Raw genomic sequence first — 17,663 nt, 5'->3', positions numbered from 1 at the left:
AGGATATGCTGTTTAATAATGCACAAAAGTAGAGCAGCCACAGTCACAAGATTATGTGGGAAATGGCAAATTTTGTCTAAGGAGGTAGATGACGATGAGAAACAGTTGATGATAAACCATGTTGTTGTTAAGTCACTGAGTCAGGAGGATGAGGGTGAGGCGGTGGAAGACGAGGTGGTGGATGACAAAGTCACTGACCCAATCTGCAAAGCTGACATGCAGAGCGTAACCAGCAGTGATGAGTGGGAGGGATTGGCAACAAGAAAACAGGCAGAAAGAGGCAGTGGGGTGACCAGAGAGAGAAGGCGGTCAACTGTTCTATAGAGCACCGACACTCGTAAATTTTGCCGTCAAATAGTTAGGTATTTCCAAGTCTGGGAAAATAGATTTCTGGGACAAAATAAAGGGTAATTTGCAACCTGTACCATGCCAAGATCAGCAGGACCCTGACCACTAATAGCCTAACCACCACTGGCATGATCAGGCACGTCATCTAAGTACCTGACTCGGTGGGGCGAATGCCTGAGTCCAAAATTGGTGCCAGCGGTTGATACCACTGCCTCTTCCCCTGTGCTAGGTGTCTGCCAATCCACTGTCCATGACACTGGCCAAGATGCCTCCCGCTCTGCACCTGTCCTTACACATTCTAAGGCACCATCATCAAGCACTTCCAAATCATTGTCGCAGCACAGCCTTCAGCTGTCCCTTCCCCAGGTCTTGAAATGAAAAAGAAAGTGCCCAGCCACTCACACATAGGCACAAATGCTAATTGGGCACATTTCCTGGCTTCATTGCCATTTAGACTAGTAGACAATGTGGATTTCTGCCAACTCATGGCGGCAGCTGTCCCTCGGTACTTGATCCCTAGACTTCACTATTTGTACCGGTGTGGCGTCCCCACCTTTCACCAGCATGTATCCAGGAATATCACCCGTGCCCTTACCAACGCACTTACGGGGATTTTCCATTTAACGACCGACATGTGGACCAGCCACGGACTCCAGGGATGCTACATTTCCCTGATGGCACACTGGGTTAATATTGCGAAGGCCAGGGCCGAGTCCCCCCTGGCATGGCACCTGTGTTATCGACACTGAGGATTACTTGCCCTACTTCTATCAGGGTTTGCATCTCTCCTTCATGAGGCGGAGAGGTCTACTAAAATGGTGCTATACCATTGTGCAAAATATGTTGAAAATATTTCCATCCGACGATGGGCGCAGCCAGTGGGCAAGCTTCCTTGCAAAACCAAGAAAAGGGGAGGGAGACACACCAGATACAGCAGATGCATGGGTACACTGTACCAGGCCTGAGACAATTTCATTACACCTATTCCCCATGCTATTCTCCTTCCATTCAGCATTTTTTCCATGCATTTCAACATTTTCACTGCCCCCCTTGACTTCCATGTAGGATCTGCTGGAAAAATGCTCAGATTTCCCATTGACTCCTATTATACTCGTTACTCAAAACACATTAGGAGTTGCTTGGTTCGAATAACAAGCATCCAAGCATTTTAGTGCTCTATCATTGCTAATATCCATAGCTTGTTTCTGAAGACTACCATCTTCTTTGGTCTTCTGCAGCAAGTACCTACGCTGTGCCCTTAAAAAAAACATGATTATAATGCATCTGGAGAAAAATATCTGCCTAATGCTGTGCGCTTGAATAACTGATTGCCCTTCACTGTGTTTCACTTAAGTTAACCCCCACACTGTCCCTCTTATAGTAAATGGCATCAAAACTGTCCTCTCCTTTCTCTCCCCCATACTGTCTCCTCACAAATCCCCCCAACTCCCCATAATGTGACCTCACACATCCTCCCACTCTCCATACCGTTTCCTCACACATTCCCCTCTTACTCTTTATACTCTTTCCACACACATCCCCCCACTCCCCATAATGTCTCCACATACAGTCCCATCTTCTCACACATCCCCCTTCATATATCATTTCCTTACTCATCCCCTGATTCCTATGTTGTTTTTCACCCATCCCCCCACTCCTTGTATGATTTCCTTTCTCATTCCCCCTGTGCTCCCTATACTGCTTCCTCACACATCCATCCAACTCCTATACTGTGATCTCACACATCACCCCACTCCCTATACCATTTCCTCACACATTCCCCCTTAATCTTCATACTGCATCTACACACACCCCCTCCCTCCCCATACTGTCATATCACACATGACTCACCGCTTTCCATACTGTCTCCTCACACATCCCCCCACTCCCCATAATGTCTCCACATACAGTCCCATCTTCTCACACATCCCCCTTCATATATTGTTTCCTTACTCATCCCTGGATTCCTATGTTGTCTTTTCACCCATATGAAGGACTCCTTGTATGATTTCCTCACTCATTCCCCCTGTGCTCCCTATACTGTTATCTCACACATTTCCCCCTACCCATACTGTGTCCTCAAACTTCTCCAACCCCCTTCCCCTCTAGTGCTCCCTCGCATAAATCTTAGGTTTCTTCAGCTCCATTGGATTACTTATCATACTGATGTTCATCTATGCCAGTGTTTCTCAACTCCAGTCCTCAAGACGCACCAACAGGTCATGTTTGCAGGATTTCCTTAGTATTGCACAGGTGATAATTTCATCATCTGCTCAAGCATTAATTCCATCACCTATGCAGTAGTAAGGAAATCCTGAAAACATGACCTGTTGGTGGGTCTTGAGGACTGGAGTCGAGAAACACTGATCTATGCGGTGCCGGAGATTGAAGTCAGCAGTGTGATCAGATGTAAGAAAACAATGGAAAACTAAACAAATAATAAACTATAACAAAATTCTATTAAATAAATTATTGATGTACTAAAAGTGCCAGTACAAAATCATATAATTACCATCAACATAAATAAATAAAGTACAAGACAAAATATATAAAAATATATCAAACCTTTATTGCAATCAATTATACACAAGAGGAAAAAACAATTTTTAAAAAACCCATAAAACCCACTTAAAAGAAAAAATTGGTCAATGTGGACGAGATAATAATCAGCATAATTAAATTTTCATATGTCAGGAAAATGGAGGCAAAGGACAACATATAGTAATCAAAAATTCACAGAGACTTTGTATTATACACCCTATATATACATTATCAATATAGCAAATTTCTTAACATATAGAGTGCTATAGCCGAAAGTAACTAATAGTATTTTTCATGAGTATGTCATGTCCTCCTGGGAGACCTGGGGTTAGAAGATCACTACATATTATGAATCACAGATCTTCCATTTAGCCTGTGTGTTCGTGTCCCATATTAAATGGATTTGGTTTCATTTGGTGCTGAAGAGGTAAACAAACCTTTCTATGCTAGTCAGAAACTTGCAACTCCATGTTCCGCTGCTTCTAATCTGGTCATTACCTCTCCCTATAAAACCTGGCCAGACCCTCTCTGCCTTCCCAGTGAAAGCTTTTCTTCCTAGCTCCTTAGCCCCTTCACGACCTTGCCCTTTTCCATTTTTGCGTACTCGTTTTTCGCTCCCCTCCTTCCCAGAGACATAACTTTTTTATTTTTCAATATGGCCATGTGAAGGCTTGTTTTTTGCGGGACAAGTTGCACTTTTCAACGACATCATTGGTTTTATCATATCGTGTACTAGAAAACGGGAAAAAAATTCCAAGTGCGGTGAAATTGCAAAAAAAGTGCAATGCCACACTTGTTTTTTGTTTGGCTTTTTTGCTAGGTTCACTAAATGCTAAAACTGACCTGCTATTTTGATTCTCCAGGTCATTACGAGTTCATAGACACCAAACATGTCTAGGTTACGTATTATCTAAGTGGTAAAAAAAATTCCAAACTTTGCTAAAAAAAAAATAATAAATTGCGCAATTTTCCAATACCCGTAGCGTCTCCATTTTTCGTGATCTGGGGTCAGGTGAGGGCTTATTTTTTGCGTGCCAAGCTGGCGTTTTTAATGATACCATTTTGGTGCAGATACATTCTTTTGATCGCCCATTATTACATTTTAATGCAATGTCGCGGAGACAAAAAAAAAACAAAACAAAGACCAAACAAATATGTGTAGGTTTGACTTTTTTTTATTGTTTTATTTTGAATGGGGCGAAAGGGGGGTGATTTAAACTTTTATATATTTTTTTTTTTCATATTTTTTTAAACTTTTTTTTACTTTTGCCATGCTTCAATGGGCTCTGCTACATGCCATGCTTCAATGGGCTTTGCTACATAGCAGCGATCATCAGATCGCTCCTATGTAGCTGAATTGCAGGCTTGCTATGAGCGCCGACCACAGGGTGGGGCTCACAGCAATCCGGCATCAGCAACCATAGAGGTCTCAAGGAGACCTCTGGTTGCTATGTCGACGCATCGCTGACCCCCAATCATGTGGCGGGGTCGGCGATGCGTTCATTTCCGGCTGCGCGGCCGGAAGCGCCGGCTAAATGCCGCTGTCAGCATTTGACAGCGGCATTTAACTAGTTAATAGCGGTGGGTGAATCACGATTTCACCCGCCGCTATTGCAGGCACATGTCAGCTGTTCAAAACAGCTGACATGTCCCGGCTTTGAAGTGGGCTCAGCGCCGGAGCCCACATCAAAGCAGGGGATCCGACCTCAGCAGTAATAGTACGGCGGAGGTCGGCAAGGGGTTAGGGATGCTGTACTGATTAGGAGACCGTTGTTGCTACTGGAGATTGATGTGTACTGTTTTTGGTTGTCTGCTTTCCTCATAGTACTATTCCCATTTGGTTGGTACATTCCTAACCTTCCATATATTCCTCTTTACCTATGGTGTTTGTATGTTTTTTGCTTTCTGTTATCTGTGTTTTGTCTTTGTGTCATGTTTACGTCATATTTCTGTCCTAGGCCTCATGGGGTGGGGAGAAAATAGATCAGGCTTTTACAGGATCATAATTAGTAAGGTCGGAGATTCAGGCCTCCAAAATCAACAGTACCCCCCAGTTCCAGGGATAGTTTGAGACCTCTCTTACTTACCGAAGACTGTGCTGTGATTACAGTATTGATAATTAGACCAGTGGAGAACAATAAAACCCGTGCAGTTGCACTCATGTCAATCAATGAAACAAGATCTGTACCCACCATACTGTATGCCATTGTGAATCAGACCACACGCCCAGTACCCCGACGCGTGTTTTGTCACTTCATCATTAGAGAGATTCAATAATTGATTGTTTGCAATAAAGGTTTGATATATTTTAATATATTTTGTCTTGTGCTTTAATAAATTAGATTATTAGTAATTATATAAAAATGTGATCAGATGTCCTGATCATGCTGCTGATGCCGCCCTGATTCCAAAGTGCTGGCAGACAGGGTTTCAATTGTAATAGTACATGAAAGACACAAGTACAATTGAATGCTGGGAGCCGGTGTGCTACACTTTCTCTGAGTCGACTGTGAGTTTGACAGCCTGACATTCGGTTTAGAAAATGTCCGAATCCCACTCAGGTGGGATGGAGGAGGTGTCAAAATGCAGCTGCCTGCGAGACACCTCAGGCTGCCGCATTAGGTGGCTTGGTGGTGCCCCCTGCCAACTGCCCTCAGGGTAAGTGCCCTGCCTACTATCCTAGATATGCTCCTGGCCAATGTAGTGTAGTACTACTACTCCCAAGATGGGATGGGGAGCAGTCATAGGCAGAAAGACTACACTAGTAATTGTAGTTCTACATTGGTTACTTACACTCTGAAATACAACAGTAAGTCCTTCACTTTTTTGTTTTTGTTCTTTTCTTTCTTTACTCCGCTGCTTCCAAGAGCCATAACTTTTTTTTTCCATTCACGTAAGAGAGGTTTTTGGTTTTTTTGTGGGACGAATTATATTTTTGTATAAAACCTTTCATTTTACCATGTAATGTAGTGAAAAACAGGAAAATAAATTCCAATATAGATGAAATGGTGAAAAAAATAACTATTTCCATTATTTTTTGGATATTATTTTAATACCGTTCTTTTTGTGGTGTATGTGACCTGACTGCATGATTGTTCACATCGCTATTGTTACCTCAATAACAAAAACACAAGATTAAGTAGCAATTATTGTTTGGACTAATTATCTGAGCAATCTGACAGGGGATAAATTAAGTATCTTTAAGCCCTTTTACCTTGGAGTGGAGAAGCAAATTTTCATCAGCGTTTGGTCAGTCTTTATCATCAATAACTTTCTTGTTAACCAAAAAAAAAGACTTCAAAACTTTTCCTACCAATTGAGTGTGAGATTGGGTATTCTTGACCTTCACTACATGCGATACAGGACTCTTTAGAATCCAGTCAAGGGACCGCTGGGGGTCTCAATGCTTGGAAACCGAGATGATGATTTTGGCTAGATTTCAGGAACCATAACATGCTGGCAAATGTGTTGATCTGTCAGAATAACAGAAACACAACAGAAATGGATGCATCTTTCAAATTACACCCCTAAAGGTATTTGTCTAAAGGTGTAGTGTGTATTTTGACCTTTTGACCTCACCATTCTGTATGGATTTTTTAATAATAAGCAAACATCCCAAAACACGTGTCTGCAAATGGAGTTTCTAATTTGACTTCTTATCCTAAGTCATGTGGCAAGGCTCGTGAAAGGGTCTAATTCTAGTAGCGGGCAGTAGAGTTCCAGTTTTCTTCCTCGCTTATGAGGCTATTTGCATATTTAAATTTCCAGAGAAGCATCACATGGTCTTCACATCTCCTTACTCTGTATTGGCACTTTCCACAATGAGAAAAAAAAGTAACACACAAAAAATGTTATTGCTTTATTTCTATTCTGTTCAGAAATGCTCACAATGTGGTTCTCGTCATGCCTTTACAGAAATGTATATAAAGACTGTTACTTATGCCTTCATAACAGCATTGAATTTAGTGTCTTGCGATAACCAACTGCATCATCTCTTGACATGTTCATTTGTTACTATGCAGTCAATATTTTGCTTCTTAAGGCTTCCGTAGATTCCCATCAGCATTTGCACTAGCCTCGCCCCTTGTTTCTTCAGCAACCATCTTGGCCCCTTGGAAGCTGACATGTTGATTATCTTTCTCTAGATTTTCAGCCCTTCTGGTTGCTTAACTCAACATAGCACAGTCGTTAAGTCATTATGTTCCCTTGTTAGGCTACGTTCACATTTGCGTTGTGCGCCGCAGCGTCGGCGCCGCAACGCACAACGCAAACAAAAACGCAGCAAAACGCATGCACAACGCTGCGTTTTGCGCCGCATGCGTCCTTTTTTTCATTGATTTTGGACGCAGCAAAAATGCAACTTGCTGCGTCCTCTGCGCCCGGACGCGGGCGCCGCAGGGACGCATGCGGCGCAAAACGCAAGTGCGACGCATGTCCATGCGCCCCATGTTAAATATAGGGGCGCATGACGCATGCGGCGACGCTGCGGCGCCCGACGCTGCGGCGCAGACCGCAAATGTGAACGTAGAGTTAGTGCTTACTGAATTGTTAGATGTCGCTACTTTGCTCTTCATGATATTTTTTTGAATAGTCTCTTCTACCTTTCTAGTTATCTCCGCCATTCACCATGTTATGTAATTACGTTGTGTGTGTCCTGTACCATACGTAATGCTATGTACCTCAGATATACTGTGTGATTTGTACTGAATGCTTTCATTGTTCTTATAGTTTTGCACTGACCCTACAATAACAGTTGTAAAGGACCCCCTGCATCTATCTCAAAGCATCTACAGGAAAGAGTTTAGCTGTCAATCAACTCATTCTCCCACATTGGAGTGAGGATGTCAGAACAGCTCTAATCTTCTTACTGGACACACAGCTGGGCCCAAATTGAAAGGATCAACATTTGTTTTCACGTCACCATTGAATAAGTTCAAGTCCTATCTCAACCCTCAAGATATTAATTTAAGGATATAACAAGAATTTAAATTTTGAGCCAATTTGCTGAAATACATGTGGGAGACCAATATTATAATTAATGAGGTGAAATTGAAGTGAAAAAATAATTAGAAAATATAAGAATGAAAACGTACTGTAGAAAGGGCCAAAACAGTGGTAAAAATAAAATAATTTCATAATCTACGTATGTATGATAAAATCAAAAATATTTCCTGTTTCACGGTCTTTGCTTGTTGAAGCCTCTAAACCCTGGGTCCATTTTTATGCCATTTTTAAAACATACATTGCATCCCTTTTGGGGCTGGCTTTTTTGAGTAGTTCAGGGCACCTGAGTGGGAAAATGTTGTCCTTGAATAATCATGCTGGCTTCACTAACAGTTGATGCCCTAGTGTCTGCACCCTGGTCTCCAAAAATATATTTTTAATGACCAGTTCCTGCTAGTCTGGGTACGATCTCACTTCCCATACTATGTGGTCACCAGTTTTAACCCCTTCATGACCCAGCCTATTTTGGCCTTAATGACCTTGCCGTTTTTTGCAATTCTGACCAGTGTCCCTTTATGAGGTAATAACTCCGGAACGCTTCAACGGATCCTAGCGATTCTGAGATTGTTTTTTCGTGACATATTGGGCTTCATGTTAGTGGTAAATTTAGGTCGATAATTTCTGAGTTTATTTGTGAAAAAAACGGAAATTTGGCGAAAATTTTGAAAATTTCGCAATTTTCACATTTTGAATTTTTATTCTGTTAAACCAGAGAGTTATGTGACACAAAATAGTTAATAAATAACATTTCCCACATGTCTACTTTACATCAGCACAATTTTGGAAACAAATTTTTTTTTTGCTAGGAAGTTATAAGGGTTAAAATTTGACCAGTGATTTCTCATTTTTACAACAAAATTTACAAAACCATTTTTTTTAGGGACCACCTCACATTTGAAGTCAGTTTGAGGGTTCTATATGGCTGAAAATACCCAAAAGTGACACCATTCTAAAAACTGCACCCCTCAAGGTGCTCAAAACCACATTCAAGAAGTTTATTAACCCTTCAGGTGTTTCACAGCAGCAGAAGCAACATGGAAGTAAAAAATGAACATTTAACTTTTTAGTCACAAAAATTATCTTTTAGCAACAATTTTTTTATTTCCCCAAGAGTAAAAGGAGAAACTGGACCATGGACGTTGTTGTCCAATTTGTCCTGAGTACGCTGATACCTCATATGTGGGGGTAAACCACTGTTTGGGCGCACGGCAGGGCTCGGAAGGGAAGGAGCGCCATTTGACTTTTTGAATGAAAAATTGGCTCCAATCTTTAGCGGACACCATGTCACGTTTGGAGAGCCCCCGTGTGCCTAAACATTGGAGCTCCCCCACAAGTGACCCCATTTTGAAAACTAGACCCCCCAAGGAACTTATCTAGAAGCATAGTGAGCACTTTAAACCCCCAGGTGCTTCACAAATTGTTCCGTAAAAATAAAAAAGTACTTTTTTTTCACAAAAAAATTATTTTAGCCTCAATTTTTTCATTTCCACATGGGCAACAGGATAAAATGGATCCTAAAATTTGTTGGACAATTTCTCCTGAGTACACCAATACCTCACATGTGGGGGTAAACCACTGTTTGGGCACATGGTAAGGCTCGGAAGGGAAGGAGCGCCATTTGACTTTTTGAATGAAAAATTATCTCCATCGTTAGCGGACACCATGTCGCGTTTGGAAAGCCCCCGTGTGCCTAAACATTGGAGCTCCTCCACAAGTGACCGCATTTTGGAAACTAGACCCCCCAAGGAACTTATCTAGAGGCATAGTGAGCACTTTAAACCCCCAGGTACTTCACAAATTGATCCGCAAAAATGAAAAAGTACTTTTTTTTCACACAAAATTTCTTTTAGCCTCAATTCTTTCATTTTCACATGGGCAACAGGATAAAATGGATCCTAAAATTTGTTGGGCAATTTCTCCTGAGTACGCCGATACCTCATATGTGGGGGTAAACCACTGTTTGGGTGCACGGCAAGGCTCGGAAGGGGAGGCGTGCCATTTGACTTTTTGAATGGAAAATTAGCTCCAATCGTTAGCGGACACCATGTCGCGTTTGGAGAGCCCCTGTGTGCCTAAACATTGGAGCTCCCCTACAAGTGACCCCATTTTGGAAACTAGACCCCCCAAGGAACTTATCTAGATGCATAGTGAGCACTTATAACCCCCAGGTGCTTCACAGAAGTTTATAACGCAGAGCCGTGAAAATAAAAAATAATTTTTCTTTCCTCAAAAATGATTTTTAGCCCAGAATTTTTTATTTTTCCAAGGGTAATGGAAGAAATTGGACCCCAAATGTTGTTGTCCAGTTTGTCCTGAGTACGATGATACCCCATATGTGGGGGTAAACCACTGTTTGGGCGCATGGCAGGGCTCGGAAGGGAAGGCACGCCATTTGGCTTTTTGAATGGAAAATTAGCTCCAATCATTAGCGGACACCATGTCGCGTTTGGAGAGCCCCTGTGTGCCTAAACATTGGAGCTCCCGCACAAGTGACCCCATTTTGGAAACTAGACCTCCCAAGGAACTAATCTAGATGTGTTGTGAGCACTTTGAACCCCCAAGTGCTTCACAGAAGTTTATAACGCAGAGCCATGAAAATAAAAAATAATTTTTCTTTTCTCAAAAATGATTTTTTAGCCCACAATTTTTTATTTTCCCAAGGGTAACAGGAGAAATTGGACCCCAAAAGTTGTTGTCCAGTTTCTCCTGAGTATGCTGATACCCCATATGTGGGGGTAAACCACTGTTTTGGCACACGTCGGGGTACGGAAGGGAAGTAGTGACGTTTTGAAATGCAGACTTTGATGGAATGCTCTGCGGGCGTCAGGTTGCGTTTGCAGAGCCCCTGATGTGCCTAAACAGTAGGAACTCCCCACAAGTGACTCCACTTTGGAAACTAGACCCCCAAGGGAACTTATCTAGATGTGTGGTGAGCACTTTGAACCCCCAAGTGCTTCACAGAAGGTTATAACGCAGAGCCGTGAAAATAATAAATGTGTTTCCTTTCCTCAATAATATTTTTTAGCCCAGAATTTTTTATTTTTGCAAGAGTAACAGGAGAAACTGGACCCCAAAAGTTGTTGTCCAGTTTCTCCTGAGTACGCTGATACCCCATATGTGGGGGTAAACCACTGTTTGGGCATATGCCGGGGCTCAGAATGGAAGTAGTGACGTTTTGGAATGCAGACTTTGATGGAATGGTCTGCGGGCATCATGTTACGTGTGCAGAGCCCCTGATATGCCTAAACAGTAGAAACCCCCCACAATTGACCCCATTTTGGAAACTAGACCCCCCAAGGAACTTATCTAGATGTGTGGTGAGCACGTTCAACCCACAAGTGCTTCACAGAAGTTTACAACGCAGAGCCGTGAAAATAAAAAATCATTTTTCTTTCCTCAAAAAAGATGTTTTAGCAAGCAATTTTTTATTTTCACAAGGGTAACAGGAGAAATTGGACCCCAATATTTGTTGCCCAGTTTGTTGTGAGTACGCTGATACCCCATATGTGGGGGTAGACCACTGTTTGGGCATATGCTGGGGCTCGGAAAGGAAGTAGTGGCATTTGAAATGCAGACTTTGATGGAATGGTCTGCGGGCGTCACGTTGCATTTGCAGAGCCCCTGATATGCCTAAACAGTAGAAACACCCCACAAGTGACCCCATTTTGGAAACTAGACCCCCCAAGGAACTTATCTAGATGTGTGGTGAGCACTTTCATCCCCCAAGTGCTTCACAGAAGTTTATAACGCAGAGCCATGAAAATAAAAAATAATTGTTCTTTCCTCAAAAATTATGTTTTAGCAAGTAATTTTTTATTTTTGGGTAACAGGAGAAATTGGACCCCAACAGTTGTTGCCCAGTTTGTCCTGAGTACGCTGGTACCCCAAATGTGGGGGTAAACCACTGTTTGGGCGCACGTTGGGGCTTGGGAGGGAGGGAGCACCATTTGACTTTTTGAACGCAAGATTGGCTGGAATCAATGGTGGCACCATGTTGCGTTTGGAGACCCCTGATGTGCCTAAACAGTGGAAACCCCTCAATTCTAACTTCAACACTAACCCCAACACACCCCTAATCCTAATCCCAACTGTAGCCATAACCCTAATCACAACCCTAACCCCAACACACCCCTAACCACAACCCTAACCGCAACACACCCGTAACCCTAATTCCAACCCTAACCCTAATCCTAACCCTAATCCCAACCCTAACCCTAATCCCAACCCTAACCACAACTGTAACCCCAACACACCCCTAACCCTATCCGTAACCCTAACCACAAGCCTAATCTTAACCCTATTTCCAACCCTAGCCCTATTTCCAACCCTAACTCTAATTCCAACCCTAACCCTAAGGCTATGTGCCCACGTTGCGGATTCGTGTGAGATTTTTCCGCACGATTTTTGAAAAATCTGCAGGTAAAAGGCACTGCGTTTTACCTGCAGATTTACAGCAGATTTCCAGTGTTTTTTTTGTGCGGATTTCACCTGCGGATTCCTATTGAGGAACAGGTATAAAACGCTGCAGAATCCGCACAAAGAATTGACATGCTGCGGAAAATACAACGCAGCGTTTCTGAACGGAATTTTCCGCACCATGGGCACAGTGGATTTGGTTTTCCATAGGTGTACATGGTACTGTAAACTTGATGGAAAACTGCTACGAATTCGCAGCGGCCAATCCGCTGCGGATCCGCGGCCAATCCGCTGCGGATCCGCGGCCAATCCGCTGCGGATCTGCGGCCAATCCGCTGCGGATCCGCGGCAATCTGCTGCGGATCCGCAGCCAAATCCGCACTGTGTGCACATGCCATAACCCTAACCCTACCCCTAACCCTAACCCTACCCGTAACCCTAACCCTACCCCTAACCCTAACCCTACCCCTCGTTCTAACCCTAACCCTAGTGGAAAACGAAAAAAAAATATATATATATATATTTTCTTTATTTTATTATTGTCCCTACCTATGGGGGTGATAAAGGGGGGGGGTTATTTATTATTTTTTTTATTTTGATCGCTGTGATAGAACCTACCACAGCGATCAAAATGTACTTGTAAGGAATCTGCCGGCTGGCAGATTCGGCGGGCGCACTGAGCATGCGCCCGCCATTTTGGAAGATGGTGGCGCCCAGCGAGGAGACGTACGGACACTGAGAGGATCGGTAAGTATGAAGGGGTGGTGGGGGTGTGGATCGGAGCACGGGGGGGTAATCGGACCACAGGGGGGGTGAATCCAAACAAGGAGGGAGCGGACAGGAGGACGGGGGAGCCGGCAGGCGGACGGAGGGGACCGGACCCCATAACGGAGGACTGGGGGGGCGATCGGTGGGTGTGGGGGGGGTCACTTTAGTATTTCCAGCCATGGCCGATGATATTGCAGCATCGGCCATGGCTGGATTGTAATATTTCACCAGTTTTTTAGGTGAAATATTACAAATCGCTCTGATTGGCAGTTTCACTTTCAACAGCCAATCAGAGCAATCGTAGCCACGGGGGGGTGAAGCCACCCACCCTGGGCTGAAGCACCACTCCCCCTGTCTCTGCAGATCGGGTGAAAATGGAGTTAACCCTTTCACCCGATCTGCAGGGACGCGATCCCTCCATGACGCCACATAGGCGTCATGGGTCGGATTGGCATGGGTTTTCATGATGCCTACGTGGCATCAAAGGTCGGGAAGGGGTTAAGCAGGTGGAGGGCAAACTGGAAGGTTAATCTTGATTTCCACGTATACACTAAATTGATAAGTATATAACTGGTATGGCTTTCATAGATTTTATAACCTTTCATACTGTACCTGGCCCCTTTGCTTGGAAGATACTGATGAAGTTTTAATCTTCATTTGAATAATACAAGGGTTTTGTCAATGACCACATTTTTCCACATTTTTCTCAAGGTTAAGAGCCTGAGAAAATGTTAAGTGAGTAATTAGAGGTTATAGTTTTTGGAGCTGACTGTGGTTGAGGTCACTTTTTGGAGGATATAACAAATTATAATTGTAATGAATGAACAAATTATGGCCCTATACATTGGAGTGTCACTCAGAACATCTGTTGACCAGTAAAATTTAATTCTCGGCTTTTTGATAAGCCCTATATTCAATAGAAGCCCTAAAATTTAAGGATCTCTTGCTGGTCAAGAGGATGCCATTTGGTTTCCTGGTATAAAAGGAATCAGTTTTGCCAGAGATACATTGATGGGCATTTAATTGGTTTGTTATACCATTAAATGTATCATTTTTCAGAAAAGAAGAACTTAAAAATCTACCACACAAAATCTGCCAATATCAATATTAACTTCTGGCATGGGAGTAAAATCAGAAACCGGGGGGTATATTTGGTGGGCAGGCAATTAGGGTCACTGATCCTTCAGCTAGACTATGCAATAAAATGCAATTTAATTATGTAAAAATCATACAATGTGATTTTTTCTGTTTTTTATTTTTGAAGTTGAAGAGCACCTAGGAGAAAAATTACAGACCTCTCTATTCTTTGTAGTTGGGAAAGCTTGCAAAATAGGCAGTGCATCAAATGCTTATTTTCCCCACTGTATATAAATATGCAGCACTATACAAAACTGATATAACACATGGGTGCAAGCCTCATGGTACCGACCCAATAACCTATACATACAAGCAGCAAAAATGGCAGCCCATGTAAACATTTGTAAATTATGACCATAGTTACATAGTTACATAGTTACATAGTTACATAGTTAGTAAGGCCGAAAAAAGACATTTGTCCATCCAGTTCATCCTATATTCCATCATAATAAATCCCCAGATCTACGTCCTTCTACAGAACCTAATAATTGTATGATACAATATTGTTCTGCTCCAGGAAGACATCCAGGCCTCTCTTGAACCCCTCAACTGAGTTCGCCATCACCACCTCCTCAGGCAAGCAATTCCAGATTCTCACTGCCCTAACAGTAAAGAATCCTCTTCTATGTTGGTGGAAAAACCTTCTCTCCTCCAGACGCAAAGAATGCCCCCTTGTGCCCGTCACCTTCCTTGGTATAAACAGATCCTCAGCGAGATCTTTGTATTGTCCCCTTATATACTTATACATGGTTATTAGATCGCCCCTCAGTCGTCTTTTTTCTAGACTAAATAATCCTAATTTCGCTAATCTATCTGGGTATTGTAGTTCTCCCATCCCCTTTATTAATTTTGTTGCCCTCCTTTGTACTCTCTCTAGTTCCATTATATCCTTCTTGAGCACCGGTGCCCAAAACTGGACACAGTACTCCATGTGCGGTCTAACTAGGGATTTGTACAGAGGCAGTATAATGCTCTCATCATGTGTATCCATTTGTTTGTTTTATTAGTTGTTTTATTATATCACGCCTGGAGTGCTACCATTTTTTGAGATAGATAGATAGATAGATAGATAGATAGATAGATAGATAGATAGATAGATAGAAAATCTATCTATCTATCTATGTGGTTTGATATGTAATATATAGGAAAGAAATGTACAAATAAAATATGTAACTTACAAACAGCTAACTATATAATGTAAAAGTATAATAAAAAATGTTTTGGTTGTATGGTTGTGTACGGTTGTTTTTTGTTTTTTTAGAGCATTTAGATTTGTTTTCATATGTAACACAATATATGGCCCTGGAACTTGAACTATGTGTACTGAAATTAATGCCTACTACCACTAACATAATTTATGTCCACCACTAACTCTAAGGCCGGCGTCACACTAGGCGTATGAAAATACGGTCCGTTTTTTACAGCCGTAATACGCAGAAATGTTCCCAAAATAGTGATCCGTATGTCATCCGTAGGCAGTGAGACATATATACATATATATATATACTGTATTTATATTTAATTCAGCGCTAGATAGCAGAAAAGCCGGTAATTCAATTGCGTGGGAAAATATTCTGAAAAGTTCCCAGGCTCGAGTTCATATGAGTTCATCCAGCAGAGGGCGCATCACTGCGACTCGAGGTAACTACAGTACATTCCCCTGCACTCCATTCATTCACCAAGTTTTACAGACAGGAGCACAGTAGCATTAGCAGAGCTCCTGGGTGTAAAATGATTTAACCCCTTCAGATGGATTTACAGCGTGGCACAAGACTGAACGACGGAAGGTATGGAATATTGTTGTTTGTTTTGTTTAACTTTATTTAGGTGAAAAGGGTCTCCAGGTGGATTAAGAGTATAATAAAATATTAAAACAACATGTGTCTTTATTTCATTAAAATACTTTTTAATAATGTGTGTGTGTTTTATTAACCATTTCGTACTATGGGATTAATAATGGATAGGTGTCATAATTGACGCCTCTCCATTATTAACCTGGCTTAATGTCACCTTACAATAGCAAGGTGACATTAGTGACATTAACCCTTTATTACCCCATATCCCACTGCTACACGGGGGTGGGAAGAGAGAGGCTAAGTGCCAGAATAGGCGCATCTTTACAGATGTGCCTTTTCTGAGGTGGCTGGGAGCAGATGTTTTTAGCCAGGGGGGGTCCTCTATATCCATGGTCCCTCTCTAGGCTATTAATATCTGCTCTCAGTCACTGGTGTTCCCACTCTGGCGAAGAAAATTGTGAGAGAGCCCACGCCAATTTTTTCCAGGATTTAACCCTTTAATATAATAGCTAGAGACCCCAAATTTTAGACAGAGACACTTGTTACATTAGTAAAGAGGAATATGTAATAAAAGAAGGGATATGAGATGGTTTACTGTATGTAAACCATGTCTCATATCCTGTCGAGTTTGTGAAGGAGAGAGGAAAAGCCGGCAATTGAATTACCGGCTTTTCTGCTATCTAGCGCTGAATTAAATATAAATATATATATACAGTGCCTAAAAGTAGTATTCAACCCCCTGCAGATTTAGCAGGTTTAATAAGATGCAAATAAGTTAGAGCCTTCAAACTTCAAACAAGAGCAGGATTTATTAACAGATGCATAAATCTTACAAACCAAAAAGTTTTGTTGCTCAGTTAAATTTTTATAAATTTTAAACATAAAAGTGTGGGTCAATTATTATTCAACCCCTAGGTTTAATATTTTGTGGAATAACCTTTGTTTGCAATTACAGCTAATAATCGTCTTTTATAAGACCTGATCAGGCCGGCACAGGTCTCTGGAGTTATCTTGGCCCACTCCTCCATGCAGATCTTCTCCAAGTTATCTAGGTTCTTTGGGTGTATCATGTGGACTTTAATCTTGAGCTCCTTCCACAAGTTTTCAATTGGGTTAAGGTCAGGAGACTGACTAGGCCACTGCAACACCTTGATTTTTTGCCTCTTGAACCAGGCCTTGGTTTTCTTGGCTGTGTGCTTTGGGTCGTTGTCTTGTTGGAAGATGAAATAACGACCCATCTTAAGATCCTTGATGGAGGAGCGGAGGTTCTTGGCCAAAATCTCCAGGTAGGCCGTGCTATCCATCTTCCCATGGATGCGGACCAGATGGCCAGGCCCCTTGGCGGAGAAACAGCCCCACAGCATGATGCCGCCACCACCATGCTTGACTGTAGGGATGGTATTCTTTGGGTCGTATGCAGTGCCATCCAGACTCCAAATGTCACGTGTGTGGTTGGCACCAAAGATCTCGATCTTGGTCTCATCAGACCAGAGAACCTTGAACCAGTCAGTCTCAGAGTCCTCCAAGTGATCATGAGCAAAATGTAGACGAGCCTTGACATGACGCTTTGAAAGTAAAGGTACCTTACGGGCTCATCTGGAACGGAGACCATTGCGGTGGAGTACGTTACTTATGGTATTGACTGAAACCAAT

This window comes from Ranitomeya variabilis, chromosome 3 (assembly GCF_051348905.1).
Source record: "Ranitomeya variabilis isolate aRanVar5 chromosome 3, aRanVar5.hap1, whole genome shotgun sequence".
In the NCBI taxonomy this organism is placed as follows: domain Eukaryota; kingdom Metazoa; phylum Chordata; class Amphibia; order Anura; family Dendrobatidae; genus Ranitomeya; species Ranitomeya variabilis.
Note: the sequence above shows the minus strand (reverse complement) of the source record.